General features: G+C 43.8%; 1 protein-coding gene across 5 annotated transcripts in view; it reads left to right on the forward strand.

Moving 5' to 3' along the window:
* The window catches only part of MTMR2 (myotubularin related protein 2), a 67,224-nt gene that overhangs the window by 22,259 nt on the left and 28,892 nt on the right, over positions 1-16,073 (forward strand). Inside the window, exon 1 of one of the 5 annotated variants that reach the window (XM_069808345.1) lies at positions 7,106-7,360. The exons of the other annotated variants lie outside the window; for them this stretch is intronic. The gene's annotated coding sequence lies outside the window, so the exon portion shown is untranslated. Of the gene's footprint in view, positions 1-7,105; positions 7,361-16,073 lie in introns of those variants that run through there. 5 annotated transcript variants of the gene reach the window in all.

The raw sequence follows: 16,073 nt of genomic DNA on the forward strand, positions 1-16,073 counted from the left end.
AAAAGTCCCTGAATAAAAAACTGTTGGTATTGGTACATTCTAGTAATGACTTTTAGCATTTCTCAGCTGTTCTTGAGCATCTTTGTAAAATCTAAACACAGTAAAATCAACTAAAAACCTCTAAATGCAAAACTAATTCCTTTGACAGCCATGACAATTTTTTTGTCCCATGTTGTCTCAGTAGTCCATATTAGTAACGGAAAGTCTACCTGTTCATAAGTGGCAAGAACATGAATGTTTCTTTCTAAAGGCAGCTTATTATCCAATATTAAACTAAGATTTGAAAATTAATCAGCAGTTTATGTGTAATCTAATGATAGTTTACACCATTTGCCTATGGATACAAAAAGTAATCTTCATAACATGCCTGGGTAAAGGAAGTTTGTAATGTGTCTGAAGTTTTTTCCCCTGTGAAGTTGTGGTGTTCAGTTACTCCAACGTACAGAAAACATAGTTTTTGGGCTGAGGCTAAGTGATTCAAATACTGCTACAGCTGTAAGTGTTTGTATAATATTATTTAAAAAAAAATACACAAACTTATGTTATTTTTTATTTAATTTTTTTACTGAAGTTTGTGTAAGTGGGTTTCTTTTTCCAGTTTTGATGCACAACTCAACTGCCTTTTCACAGTTTTAGTGACACTTGGGGATTACCTTTAGAAGCAGAGAACGAAGCAATGTTTCTTTTCTGGAATCAAGGTTGTCTTTCTTTCCCAGTTCCCCTTTGTCACCTTATCTGTGTGAACTGTAAGCTGTCTGGGCAGGGATTCCAGCGCTCCTGGACTTGTCTGGTTCCCAATCCAACAGGGCCTCTGTACCCACTAGCAATCAAAAACAATGTCTGCAGAGGAACGTTCGCTTAGCTGCATGATAGATTTTTCAGGCAGAAGAAGCATATGTATTGTTTACTGGAGGCCATTAGAAGCCCATAGTTCCTTGCTGTACCACAGTTCCTGTAATTTGCAGAGTGATTTCTTCACAGCCTGCCCTCCTCTTCTTTTTTTTTTATTTCTAAGCAAACTAAAGTTCTGCCATGGTTGGAACAAATGCTGCTCCCCTTTCATTTTAGAATAGTGTTTAAGGAGAGATGGTAAAGCAGAGAATTACTTATTTAGAATAAAGGCACTGCAGGCCAAGCGTGACCACGTGCCTCTGCTGGCAAAACACTTCTTGCTCTTAACCTGCATCAGTTCTGTGGGGCCTGAATTCAGCATAAGCCTGCGGTACTTCACCAAAAGCTTGTTCTTGCAGAGGTGGTGTGAGTGGCTGCGATGCAGTTGTGTGTAGGCATAAAGCCAGTTCTTGCCTTTACGCTTGAGTGACTGCTTGTCAGTGGTAAGCAGACCTAGAGAAAATGCATTCCCATGGTTCTGCTTGTATTAGGGTACAGGGAGAAAGGGGTAGTTTCTACTAGTACAGGTTGACTTTATCTCTCCTAAAGGAATTAATGCGTTAACCATTTCTTTCTTCATTCCTGAGAGTGTTTGATGCTGGAGAACAAGCCTGGGAGGTGGGATGAAGATCTGTCCTCTACCTGTGGACAGCCTCTTGTGTTGGTATTGCCAGTGCAACTGCAGTCCCACAACCTGTTCTCAAATCAATCGCTGTCGGTGCTAGCGCATTACTGTTTGCTCCCAGGCTTGCTTTTGGAGCCTAGTGCTAGCTCCTAAATAGAAGATTTATTATGAGTGGTGATCAGCTAACACCGATTTCTTTCAGGACTTGAGTTGAGGAGAACAGACGCCCTCTCTCTGGGCTTATCATTCTTTGTCCAGTTTTCTCTGAATTAACGACTCTGCCATGTGACAGTTCCGCAAGTTTTTTTTTTTAAGTCAGTTCTGTGAGAGATTTTTCAAGGTCCTGATTGTTCTTACTATTTTCTTTGATCTTTCTGAGATGTGGCCTTGCCTTTGATATTGCAGATGAGGTTATACCATTAACTGATACCGTGGCATGAGCATGTTCTCTGTTCTACCCATTTGCCTGGCATCTTGTGCAGCTTTGATTGGCCCAAGAAAGCACAAACTCCCAAGTCTTAACAGGTACTGAGATTTGAGCTAAGCACCTTATTACTTCTGAGGACAAAAAGAAGTCCCACATTGTTCCTGGAAAAATGTAAGAGAATAAGCTCTGAAGTGGGAACTAATGCGTTTTGTGGTAACTCGGTGGTACTGGAGACAAGTGTCTGGGCTACACGGTGTTCTCACAGGAAGGTGTTGCATCAGTTAGCTTTAAGAGGCTGAAAATAAGCTTTTCAAGATTTTGAAGTGGATCTGCCAATTATGGGATTATGCTCTTGATGTGTATTTAAATTTTTCCTGCTACAATGAATTGCTACATGGATCCATCGTCACTCCTACCTCTACTTGGTCTCTGCCTCTGCGTGTGCATTGACTCAAATTTAGGAATTAAATTTCTGTGACGATGGAAAAACACTTTGTGATAGCTACAATTAGCGCTCTCTTTTCCTGTGGGGAATTTTTAGAAGAATAGTAGGCGTCCATTGGGAGGAGGGAACCAGGGGAAGGACCCACATAATTTCTTGCAGTCTGTGCCTGCAGTTTTCTTTTGGAGTGCAATTAACACTCTGTGTGTGTGCGTGCATGTGTGTAATGAGGTAAATGAGACAACTACTGGGGATTCCTACCGAATGCACGTGCAGTATTTTTCCTAAATCTTTCTCCAAAGTATTTAATAATAACCTTTATGAAGGGTTGTTTTTTTTTTAATGTATATTGAGCATTTCAATATCTGGAACTAAGATTAAATTGCCTTTCCACTAAAATTTATAGAATTTTCACTTCATAAACTAACTCTAAATAACTTATGGCTGCTTCAGTTAGCTTCATAGGGGAAAAACAAGAAGAAAAAAACCCCCAAACCCAACAGAAGGACAACAAAGCACTATTAGGTTCTCCCCTCCACCCCCTTCCTGATCTCAAATCTGAAGCTGTTTAGAATTGATTTAGGGAATGCACTTTTTGAGGGAATTTTAGCAAATACGCTGCCATATGTTTTAACATAAGTTATAGATCAGGCAAGAACAGAATTGAAGTAGTTGGAAGTGAAAATGAGCTGGAAATACATAGATACTTTGTAATTTGGGATGAGATTTTAAAAACACCTTAAAGACAACATTGCCAAAGGGATTGAGGTGCATAAATAGCTCTTACAGATCTGGGAACTTGGTGGTTATTAAAGTACAGTGAGATTCTTGCTCCTAAGTCCTATAGGTGGTATTTTCTCTTGTGCCTATGGGCAGATATGTCTGTGCATTATAGTACTTCTCTTAAGTCTTGCTAATGCTGTAGCTTTTATCAGTAGGGACTTTCATTTTGAGTTAGCTGTTGATTTATAGGATAATGCCTGAAATTTACCACGTTCAAAGCTTTGGAGTAGCTCTCATAAAAGGGTTGGATCCTTTCCATCTGCAGTTGGGAAGCAGTGGATACGGCCAGCAAGCCTGTTGCCACTTCCCTTAAGAACAGTACCGTTGCCTGAAAATTTGTTAAGGTCCATTGTGTTTGGTTTTGGATTGTATACAGTGAAAGCCTGAACCAAAGGATGGAAACTTTTGTGTTGGCTTTCTTATATTGTTTCTTGCTTATAGTCCCTTCTGTGGACAGAAGAAACCAGTACAGCAGACCCATATGTCACCTGCTTAGTTGTGCAGCCTTCAGAAAAAGTGGTTCAAATCTTTGTTGTTGGTGTTGTTGTTTGTGACCACTAAACCATTCTCCTCTTTGAGGGCAACAGTAAGATCCACAATTCCTGATACTCCTCTGAGGTCCAGCAAAATATTGTACAAGTGTATGCCCCATTGTCCCATCCTCCACGATCGTTGCTCTCTCCATAATAGTTTTCTCCTTGAATATATGAGGAATCAGTGGATTTGCAATGGCTTTATATATCAGTTGTAAGAACATTATCATAGTGTGGCCAGGACTCGAAGGTTAGAAAAAGGAAGAAACAGAGTTGCTTGTGTAACCTTAATTTGTTATCCATTAAGTGTATGGTTGGAGACTGTAGAAAAGCCCATGTGGTTTATTTTGTAACACACATAAGTGATGCATGACAAAAGGTATTTGAAGGGGTCTTCTCCTTCCAAGACAGTAAATGGATGCCATCGCTGTCTCCTTAGGTCTCCTCGATGAAATCTGTTTGAGCAAGTCTGTGTTCAAGCTAGCCAACCACAATTCCTTTGTAATCGATGGAAAGAAATAGGTCGTTTATGATCTGATTTATCTTGGCTTAAGGAAATGTCCATGCTAGGTGAGAACGTCGTGTACCTGAGCTGGAGAAGTCCTTGCTGCAGGATGTTGTGAGCATTATTTGAGGGACAGCAACTGATTTCTCAGAGCAGATCCCAGCTTTAGCTGTGCTCCAGTAAAGGTGCAGTTTTGCCTCATTTGAAAACCTACTGTGTTTCTCCTCTGACTATGAAGAGAGTTCAGGGTAATTTCTCCAGATGTAGACTTCTATAATTGAAGTAAATCCTGTCCCTCAAGTGACGTTGGATTAACTGAAATGGCAACCACTGACTTTGCCACCTTTGTGTGACTTCATTCTAGTTTTAGTGCAAAGTGGCTTAGAGTAGTTCTATGTAGAACATGTATATTGTTAGTAGAAAAACATATTGAAGAAAGATGTGATTTTTTTTTTTCCCCCCATCCTTTGCTGTAAATCACTAAAACTAGCCTCAGTGAGCTTTTCCATTGCTATCTCCCTGCCAACGCAGGAAGTGTGTCAGGCTTCGGTTATGTGTAACACATGTTCAACAAGAGCTGGGTTTAGAGAGCGGCATAGCTTTTTAAACTTCAAGCACTCATTTAAGCAATGTTTTTTAGTTTTGCTTTTAAGGGACTTTTCAGTTAGTGAATGATGCTAGCTTGGAAGCACTAAATCACGAAAAAAACCTCTGCCTAAGCACCTCCAGGGTAGTCGAAGACTCTGCCCTGCCAGTCGGCTCCAACCCTCACTTAATGATGTATGGGCATAAGTATTCCTGTTTTGGACTGGCCCTTGACTCTTTGCATGGGACTGCCTGTAAGAAGACTAGTTCATAGAAAATGCAAAGATGTCTTCTGTGGTGTGAGCTTTCCTTCCCAGTGCACTGGACTGTGACCGCTATTAAATTACAGACCATATTGCACAAGCCACCAGATGGTGACGATAATTGACCTGTGGTCGCAAAAGACTTGGCTGGATGTGAACTGGTGATACAAGAGTGAAATTAAATAAACAGTTCATCTTTTTACTGTTACTGCGTGAAGACTTGACCATATGTGTTTCTCTGTGTCATCACTTTGGGCTCAGTGATATTCTCACACGGAGGTGCACCTCACGTTTTTGTGGGTGTACAGGAGTAGAAGCTGTGCAGGCAGAAGTAGTCCTTACCTGATCTGCATGCAGTATTTCCACAGGTCCCTTTGCATGTAGGGATGAAATCGGGGCCAAATCCAAGAACAGGCAATGCTTTACATTATCAAAGGTATCAAGCAGAGGGACTTAAAGAACAACAGTGGAGAACTAGGAAAATCTCCTGGGGAAAAATATTTTAACTATCTCAGAATTCCAACTTTGGCTGTATGAGTTGCGTGTGTGTGTCTGTGGGAAACGGTCTTTCTTTCTTCTTTGGAGCATTAAGCTGTCGATGAACAAAGGCACAAAGGGCTGGTTCTGGGGAATGAATGGTGCTCTTGTCCATATGCATGGTCATTCCAGGACAGCCCTGTGAGTGACTGGAATTTTGCCCCTGCCATTGCCATGTTTTTCTAGGACTCCAGTTGCCATGACTGTAAAGGCTGTATATTTCATGAGAATTACAATTTTTTTCTTTTTAGACTGTCCTAAGAGATGGAAAATCTTGGTCCCCTCCCTGCACCTCTCCCCGGTATGTCCTTTTCTGCACCTCCCCCTTTCCAGGAAACAAAAACACAGAGTAGCCAACTTCTGGGTTGCAAAATATTGATTTCATGCAAATTAGATGGGGGGAAAGCCAGATGCAGTCAGTTTTCTGTCTCCTTTACATGGAAATAATACTCCCTAAGTGCTCATCTAGTTAGAAGAGAGCAAAGACAGCAAGCATTGCTAATTTTTCTTATATAGAGGTACCTGAATGTTTGAATATGAAGTAATGCACAGTGAAAGAAATCTCTGGAAGCGTTTATGATTACCATCTATTAGGAATGGAAAACTAAGGAGAATAAGCAAATGGCCTTCATATGTTCTTCAAAAATATTTTCAGCTCTTCCTAATTGACTGCTGTATTTCTCCTAGCTACAAAGTGCAAGAATTCTCCTTTTGCCGAGTAAAACCGGGTAAGAGGTGGCTTCCCCCCCCCCCCCCCCCCAGTTATAGTTTTGTAGATTGAAGCACAAATCAGGCAGGAATGAACAAGCGCGGTATTTAAAAGGAGCACGCGGATTTGTGACTGCATGCAGTACCTGCCAAGGTTTGATTTTCTGTAGATGTTTTTGCACTGAATGAAACATCTTCGTTCCCCTCTGTATGATTGTTTACTCATTGTAAATATGTAATTAATTGTATCTTGAATCCTTATCTTATATATCACTAAACTCCAAAGTGAAATTCTTTGTAACAGAGACAGTTTTCTGTGACTTATTTTAGTTGGTAGAATTTATAACTCTCTCTTTGGTCAGAGTGTTTTTCTGTTACTTAAGACTGATGATATGAACTTCACTGAACTAGTTTAATGCTTTCCTTGAAAATTTTAATCTATTTTCCCGTATAAATTGTTTGCTAAGCAAAATTCAGTAAAAATAAAGAAAGTATAGAGTCAGGCTAATGTGCTGTCCAAAGGTTTTGAGCAGCCAGTGTAGAAAAGAGCCATTGTCATTTGAGATGTATGTGGAACCCTTGGCACTGAAGAAGGTTCTGTATTAAAAAATGTTGGACTTGTCTGAATAGATAAGATCTGCAACCTTCTGTGCCAGGGAGTGTTGCTGCGTTGAGTCAAAGATGACTTTCTGTCAGAGCCTAATGAGAGAATTGTCTTGAGGCACCAAGCCATACAAACTTGAAGAGACAAGCCAGCCGTGGTTGAATGAGTGTCCCTCAACAATGTGTTCCTTTGAGCTTCTGAGCCTTGCCTTGTAGTTGTGCAGCAAGGGCCCAGGAGATTCACCAGCCCAGAGAGGCTGTTGTTCATCGCTGGATGCTTGGGTCTGAGTGGAGAAGTACATCGTGGAAAAAACAAAGCAGAAAACCCCAGGGAAACACTGCATGGTGGCTACTTCCTCCTGCAGAGGAGTCCCTTTATATTACTCTGGTGACTGTACTATTTTTTTTTTTTTAATACACTAATCTTCAGCTTCTTTTCAAAGATTTTCAAGACAGTGGTAAGTAAGCAAGTGATTTCTCAAGCCTTTTTATACTTTCTCAAAATATATATGGTAGGTAGAGATCACAGTTCGTGATCTGTTTTTTTAATTGTGTCAGGAAAGCATAGTTAAAAGACAGTTGCAGTGTACATTGTATGTGATTATTGTCTTTGGAGTAGTGTAATAGGTGGTCTGTTGTCAGAACATTTTATTGATAACTGAAATGCCTCTTCTGTTGTTTTTTAACCAAGCTAGGAAGCCTTCTTTGGCTGAGTGCTCTCTTAGGAGCTGAATGGGCTTGATGTGGTCTTTGGACGGTATATTTGATTCTCTGTGTACTATTCTGAAATGATCCATGTGTCCGTGGCGTTTTGTCTTTTCCTCTTTGAACTTCTAATATCCCAAAAGAATAAGACACAAAGCATTTCCCTGTAATTAATATCATGCTGGTCTGAATGTCTCTAACGTAGTTTTTCAACCCATCTGGTCATAATCCTCAGAAAAGTCCCCTGCCTCAGTCATGCAGAGATACTGCTGTTCTTTCCCGTAGTCATTCTGCTGTGCTATTCTTAATGATTCAAAAATAATCAACAAATTCCATTTACTTGCTCAATTTATGTTTTATTGCATTTCCAGTAGGAATACATAGCGCATGAATCTTCTGAAAGTACACTTGAAATAGCATAAATGGCAGCTGAAATTCCCTCCGAAGTAGTACGGTATTTGCAGTCTACAGGAGGATCTGGCAAGTAAGCATAACTACTGTTTTGTGGTCCTTCTGATTGAGCATTGGGAAGACAGAAGCATCTTAGCAGCAAAAGGCTAGGAAAAACGTGCCCTTTTTTCTGTTGTAAGAAATGTTTCATTTAGAGAAAAAACAAATGCACCTATGAAAAATTATCCTAAATAAGCATACGGATCTTGATTCTGCGCATATTTGTGTCAGTTCTGCAGCTTCTGTCAATGTCAGCTGGACAGAATTAGACCTCCGTGGTTTTTTTCTGAGGTGAATGGAAAGAGCATCTGTATCTGTTTTGTGTCAGAGGCTTTTATACCATCAGTGGGGTAATGATAAATCTTGATGCACCTGCCATAGTGGCACTGTCCTTTGTCGATTGACTTTTACAGCGACAGCCATGAAAGAGGAAAGGGATGGAGTGGGAGGGCAATTCAGGGAAAGGAATAGGCGAACATGGTCTGAGACCACCAAAAGGCATTTGAAAGGAGAAAAACATTGGTTACGTAAATGTATGTGTTTCGCTTTTGATTTACAAAGAAAACAAATTAAAAAAAAAAAATCAAGTATGTAAAAATAATCCTATGGCTAAGCCTTTGCAGAAGGGCTGACTTCCTCATGTGGTTCTCTGAGACAGCAGAAAGGAGCCAGCTGTGACCCAAAACCTGTCCCTGGTAACTCAGCTCGTAAGACCTATCCTACAAGCTTTGGAGTTTTAATGAAGTTCGTGCAATTTTGCGATCTGGCCTGGCTCCTCTCCTGTTGCCTCTCTGCACAGAGTAAATTTGGACCTCTCTGCAAAGTACAGGTTGTGACTACTCAGTTGTATTGGGATGTCCAGGCGATTGGGCACTGCTGCACTGGCTGCAGTGAGGCCCCAGAGATGGGATTCGCCCTACCAGATCTGCACTGGAGTTACTTACCCCAGTTCTCAGCCTTCGGTGAGAAGAAAGGTACTCATCCTAAAGGTGAATCTCCTAGGTCTCCTGCTTTCCGCTGAGTGAACAGAGCGCCTAGGGTGACTAGCTCAGATGTAGATCTCCAGTTTTAGATGAAATGGATATTCCTGCAGTTTACTGACTACCCTGCCTGCAGAGTGGCAAGAGTGCTGATTCAGGAGGCCATTTAATCATGTGCCAGTCCTTGAGAGAAAGGCATTTAAAAAAAAAGGGAGGGGAGGAAAGTTTAGATGTGTTAACTACAAGCAGAATATTCCCAGGTAGTCCATTACAATCTGAAGTATCAGACAAATATTCTCCTGTAGGAGATAAAACCTTTCACTTGGCTGTTGAGTTTCAAATCCATATTTCACTCATAATTTGAAAAGCTATATGTTTTTAAAGTCTACTAATTCTAGGTGTATATTGTTGCACACATACATGTACAACACGCACATTCTTGTCCCCACCGTGTATATCCCAGCCGTTACTGATGACCAGTGCGTGCTCATGAGGTGGATGTGCCAAACCTGTGAGTTTAGGGGCTGCAGATGCAAAGCGATTTTGTGTGTGAGTATAATGTTTGTCTGTGCAGAGAGGTTATATATGTTTATGTCAAGGGACCAGTTAAGAGACCAGCTTCCTGCTGTAGGAAACACAGAATAGGACTGTGTGTAGCTGGAACAAAAGCAGCTCCAAGCCTGGAGAGCTCGTCTTTTGAATAGATGGGGCAGATGTGGTTTTGAGGAAAGGAATAATGCAGGAGCAAGGTGATCATGGTGTCGGGTCGGACATGTCGCACCAGCGCTGTGGCTTTATGCATAACAAATCTGTTCACAATGTGCAAAATTATTTGGAGTATGTAGGAGGTTACCAAGGAGAGATTAACTCTGGGGGGGGAATCATAAAAAGGGTACATTTTAATTTTGTCTAAACCAAAAAAGATTCTTTTTGTTCATTCTGACTGTGACTCAGGATAGAAGAATCTATGCAGACTTGGGAAAATTGTTACACAGCCATTCGGTAACACAAACCTGTAGTCTCCCCTTAAGTTGCATGAAGCCAAAAAGCCCTGACCTTTGTGGGTTTCGGGACTCAAATATCCAGGAGAAAGAATAGAAGAGAGTGACTGGAAAATGGCTGGGAGGAACCTCAGGTGCTCTCTTCATGCGTCTTTGTTACCTGGAGGCTTGTGCTGCAGATGTCAGTGTCCAGGGACAAAGTTACTGTCCCCAGTCACTCCAGCTGCTCTCCCTCCCTTGCCCTGGGTTTACACCCCTTGAGTTGCTCGTGTAGTCATGCCCCAAGCCAGTCCCGGCAAAATGATCCGGGAAAAACAACCATTAAAAAAGCTATTAAGCTAACCCAGGCGTCTTGACTGAGCTAGATACGGGAGCAATTGCAATGCTGGCAGATTGGGTAGGAGGAGGCGATGCTGGCTCGGCCTCAGCCAGCGCAGGACGTGTGTTGCCATCCTGGCTGTGCAGCTCCGCTGGTAGGCAAACGCTTCGCAGGCAATACAGCAGGAAAACATAGAAGTTGTTTTGTTCGCAGGCAAAAGCAAACGCTGGCTACAGAGTTCCGTGCACCCTCTCGGGTCCTTCTGGAGCAGCGCTGAGCGACGCGCAGACCTCTGAGACCCCGCACTTCGAGTTAGGGTGCAACGTATCCCTGTACCGCCCTGAGCTGGCTGCCAGGGATGAGCTGCGTGCAGGAGTCGTGCAGGGACATCAGTCGGGAGAGGGATTTTTGGAGCAGCATGCTGGCTGCTGTGCTGGGAGGCAGTGTGAACACAATGTTGGAGAGGCTTGGCAGAACTGCGGCATCCTGAATCGCAGTATGAGGAGGTAAGGGATGAGGCGGGGAGCAGTCTTACCTTTTTAGCAGGATCTAAACCTCTTTCCCTGACCCCAGACTTGCAAGGAAAGGAGGTGATCGCTTTGTTGCTGAGATCTGGAGGTTGTGTCAACAGTACAGCATTGGGGTTCTCCTGCCTCAGGTGCTGTACATGGGAGGGGTGAGAGAGCTCTGCACCTTCAGCCACGCGTAAGTGGGCTGCAGCTAACACAAGGTGGGATCCTGGGGTAAGGGAAGCAGTTGTTAAACGTAGCGAGTGTGGGTTTGTTCTGCCAAGTTGCTGCTTGAGCAGAGAACAAAGGTAGGTGGTGGCATGAAGTCCTCGCACCCTCTCTGAGCTGAGGCAGGACTTGTGTTTAGGTGCTAAGGTACACTCCCATGCTCAGCATCCCAGAGAGCTGTTTTATCTAGAGGGAGAGCTGCTGATGGGTGGAATGGGTAGATGATGTTACTTGGTAAAAGAGGACAGAAATAAAGGTTATAACTCTTCATTCCCCCGGAGATTCAGTTACCAAGCATAACATTTATGTGGGGAAAAGATAATAAAGACCTTGTCTGGCTTAGAGGCAAGGCAAAGTAGTCCACTGATTTTCGGTGGTTGTATCTGTTTCTTGCAGAAACCACCTTCATAGAATCATAGAACAGTTTGGGTTGGAAGGGACCTTTAAAGATCATCCAGTTCCAACCCCCCTGCCGTGGGCAGGGACACCTTCCACTAGACCAGGTTGCTCCAAGCCCCATCCAACCTGGCCTTGAACACTGCCAGGGATGGGGCAGCCACAGCCTCTCTGGGCAACCTGTGCCAGTGCCTCACCACCCTCATAGTGAAGAACTTCTTCCTCACATCTAATCTAAATCTACCCTCTTTCAGTTTAAAGCCATTACCCCTTGTCCTATCACTACATGGCCTTGTAAAAGGTCCCTCTCTGGCCTTCTTTTGGGCACCCTTTAGGTGCTGGAAGGCTGCTATAAGGTCTCCCTGGAGCCTTCTCTTCTCTAGGCTGAACAACCCCAACTGTCTCAGCCTGTGTTCACAGGAGAGGTGCTCCAGCCCCCCATCATCTTTGTGGCCCTCCTCTGGACTTGCTCCAACAGGTCCATGTCCTTCTTATGTTGGGGGCCCCAGAGCTGAACACAGTACTCTGCATGGGGTCTCACAAGAGCAGAGTAGAGGGGGAGAATCACCTCCCTCCACCTGCTGGCCACACTTCTTTTGATGCAGCCCAGGATATGGTTGGCTTTCTGGGCTGCAAGCATACATTGCTGGGTCATATTGAGTTTCTCATCAGCCAACAACCCCCAGTCCTTTTCTGCAGGGCTGCTCTCAATCCACCCATTGCCCAGCCTGTATTTGTGCTTGGGATTGCCCCGACCCATGTGCAGGACCTTGCACTTGGCCTTGTTGAGCTTCATGAGGTTCACATGGGCCCACCTCTCAAGCCTGTCAACATCCCTCTGGATGGCATCCCTTCCCTCCAGCATGTTGACCACACCACACAGCTTGGTGTCATCAGCAAACTTGCTGAGGATGCACTCAATCCCACTGTCCATGTCCCTGACAAAGATGTTAAGCAGAGTCAGTCCCACTACCGACCCCTGAAGAATGCCACTCATCACAGGTCTCCACTCAGACATTGAGCAGTTGACCACAACTCATTGAGTGAGACCATCCAGCCAATTCTTTATCCACCAAATGGTCCATCCATCAAATCCATGTCTCTCCAATTTAGAGACAAGGATGTTGTGCGGGACAGTGTCAAATGCTTTGCGCAAGTCCAGGTCTCAGTGATGGTTGTGACAGATACAGCCAGTGTGTGGCTCTACTTCAAGGTGGTCCTATTCCTAAGTAATGCTGATTCTGCCCAGCTCTGGCTGTGACCTTCATTGCAGATCTTTAAGCACTCTTTGTTTTTGTTCCCAGCAAACAGTTTAAAAACCTGAGGCACGCAGAGGCGGAACATTTAATTTACAGATGTATATGGTACCTGCCTCAATAGTGTTAATGCATCCGTAGCCAGCTGTCACTCTCCTGCACCTGGGCTGCCGCAGTCATGTCCCTGGCTCCCCTACCTGCTTCCTTGCCTCACTGGAGCTCGCTCTTTGATTTTGCAAGATTTGCAGAGTGCTAAATCTGGGCCCAGCAGTGTTATTTTTAGAGTCTTGAAAATAGGCTAATAGACAAAAAAAGATTTTTCTCACAGTTTAATGAACCTTTTTTGGTTTTTGGGAGGGAAGGGGAGGATGACAGTAAGATGGAAGGGCTTTTCATGTCATCTTCTTAGTCATATAAGGGGCAGAGGGTCCACCTATGGTGTTAGCGTCCTCCCAGAGCTCCATGTGCATTGTCCCATCCCATTCTTCCCCCTTGATCTGTTTCCAGAACTCTTCTTTTCTTATCCACCCACTTTTCCTCCCTCCTGCCACCCCCTGTCCTTTAGCGCTGCCCCAGATGTCTTCTCCTGTGCCTGCTGCCTGCATTGCCAGCTGCACACAGATTGCATTTCCCCAAATCAATTTTAAGGAGCCGTTGATGGAGGTGGATTTCAGGAAAACGCCTACTGTTCATTTCTCGGTTTCTGCCAGGGCGGGTTTCAAGTGTTCACGTTCCAGCCAGAAGCCTTATTCAAGGTCTGGAGCTGGGCAGATGCTGCAAAGACCAGCACACCAGAGAAGTGTTTGTCCTGGTCCGTCTCAGCCTCTTGGGAAAGATAACTGTTATCCATGGGTGATGTGCTTGCGTCGACTTTGAAATTATCATGTAGGCAGCTGCTGCTGTGTTACCTGAGGTAGGTCATTTGGTTACGGTCAGTTAAGGGATGGTGAAAATGAGTTTAGTCCTCAAATGTGTACAAAAAAAGAAAAAGAAATAATAATAAAAAAAAAAAGCAGGGGGGAAGGCAAGGAGGGCAGAAGCTGTCAACTGTGAAGTGCTGTGCTTCCAGAAGGCCATCTGTCCACTGCCCTGTGTTGAAGTGAGTGCAGGTTTGGATTGCTAACCCTTCCCTCTGACCCTGGGGACTCCACATTTCAGAGAGTGTGAGTGAGCAGATGGATTTTATTAGACTTAGAAGAGCCAATTTTTAAACTGAAAAAGCTTTCAACCTTTTCTTTACAGAATGGTGTTGACATGGAGGTCTTTGTCTTTCAGAAGCTTGCCTCTTCCCTCCTTCTCTCCCCCACCTGCAGTACAGTGTTTAATACCCACCTGAACACTGCCCACCTAGTGATCGTGGCAGCAGTTTGTCATACCAAATGCTTTCTATGTATCTTACCTCATATTTGTTTTGGCTTAAGATATAGCCCAGTTCTCCAAATGTTTACCGCCGGACGTGCTCCCGCTGACATCTGCAGGAGAGCAGCAAGTCCAACTGTTGACCAAAGTGATCCTGGTAGCAGCTGCTGCCCGTTTGGGGTATGGACCTTCTCAAACAAGTAGTGATCGTGTCCTGAACACAGAGTGTATTTTTACTAATGTCTTTCCAAGATAAAAGGCCACAAAGATGACCACCACCTAGGGACTAATTAGCCAGAAGCCTCCGTCTCATTGGGCATAATCCAGATGTTGCCCTGCTGATTTCAAGGCTGTTAAGTGCAAAAATCGACACACAGGAGTTGAGAGTGGGTCTATATCACAGGCTTTTGGGAGGCCGTCAGTCAGGGCTTTGATGGGGTGTGTGATCTCTGGCCAGCACAGCTGTGCTGACAAGAAGTCGCCAGCATAGACTTCTGCTAGTTATACCAGCAAAACCTTGGTTTTACTGGTATTGCTGACATGGCAGAGGAGAAGCTTTCCTGCAAGTTCAGTGCTCCCAGTGCGAGCTCTGTCAATGGTGACCTCCCTTTACCCATCTTGTAGACCCCAGTCTGGCTGCTCTGGCAGCCTCCCCGGTAAGAGCTGGCCTAAGCGGGTGCAGTTGCGAGTTTCCTGTTAGGAGGCCAAGACTGTGCTTGCTTTTATTATTATTTTTTTTAAGAGTCTTTTGAATGCATTTTTTAAAATGTACATCTTGTTCTCAAGAAGGCTTTGATCTTGCTAATCTTTTCATCTATACATCAATCTGTTGTGTGAAAATGCTGGAACGTGCTTTTGTTGTGGCATGGGGTTTCTTTGGGTTTTGTTTTCATTTTTTTGCATAGTTTAGAGAATTTTTCTTCCCTGAGGCTCTCCCTCTGGCTTGATCTTACATGAAAGTTGACCACAGATGTGTCAGGTTCTAGAGTGCCACTTTAAGCCATGTCTTTGAATTTTCTTTGCAGGGATTTCCTGATATCAAATTAAAACAATTCTTTTTCATTGCATTAAGATAAAGAAAGCATTTTGGGTGAGTCTGCACATTCAGTTGTGAGCAGACCTGAGCTCTCTCTGCCTTTCTCTACCAGGTGGGATGCACACCAACTTTCAACCCAAAGTCCTGTGGTTGCTACAACATGAGGCAGGGTCTGGACTAACTAACCTGCTCTCTGTCTGTGTTATTAGGTCAAGCAACTGGTGTGCTGCTGTGGTTGTGGTCATTTGGCCGGTTTGAGGCATGGACAATATGATTAAATCCATCTGTGTTTCGCCATATAGACTTAGCCTTAATCTTGGTCACTTACGTATGCCCTTTTCCCTTAGTTCTTGCCATAGGTTTAGACCTCAGGTTATGCTTTCATAGTTACAGCCATGCTTTCCTAAAATGTCCATCTGCTCATGATAGCAGCTGTGTAAATGCAGTCATATCTGTGAAAAGTAATGCCCTGTGGTATAAGTTTATCCCAAGAGAAAGTGGAGGAGGGGTCCTCTGGCAGCCAAAAAAAATCAAAACTGTACCTCCTATACATGCCTATCAAAATACAACCTTTGTAACAAGTCACTACTACTGAGCCGAATCAGGATCTTTGCAGTCGTTGGACCCTCATTGAAGACAGTGGTGTGACAAGGTGTCCCTTTTAACTTTCCTCACTAGTAAACTAGAAATTGCTGTACTTAATAGTTTATAGCGTCATGGTAACAGTTGGTCACTTCAGCTGGGAAAGGAGCCAATCCCCTTGGTTCTGTGTGTAACTCTGTGAACAGAGAGTTTGACTCGTGTTGATCGGTTGGGGAGGAGAAGGTTGGAGCATGGAAGGCAGCCACCTGGGAAGTGTGCTGCCAAAACACAGAGCCGGCTTCGAACAGCTTCTCCATCGCAGACATCTTGCTTAAACACTTGTGTGTGAC

The sequence above is a fragment of the Haliaeetus albicilla genome, chromosome 20 (assembly GCF_947461875.1).
Source record: "Haliaeetus albicilla chromosome 20, bHalAlb1.1, whole genome shotgun sequence".
Taxonomy (NCBI): Eukaryota; Metazoa; Chordata; class Aves; order Accipitriformes; family Accipitridae; genus Haliaeetus; species Haliaeetus albicilla.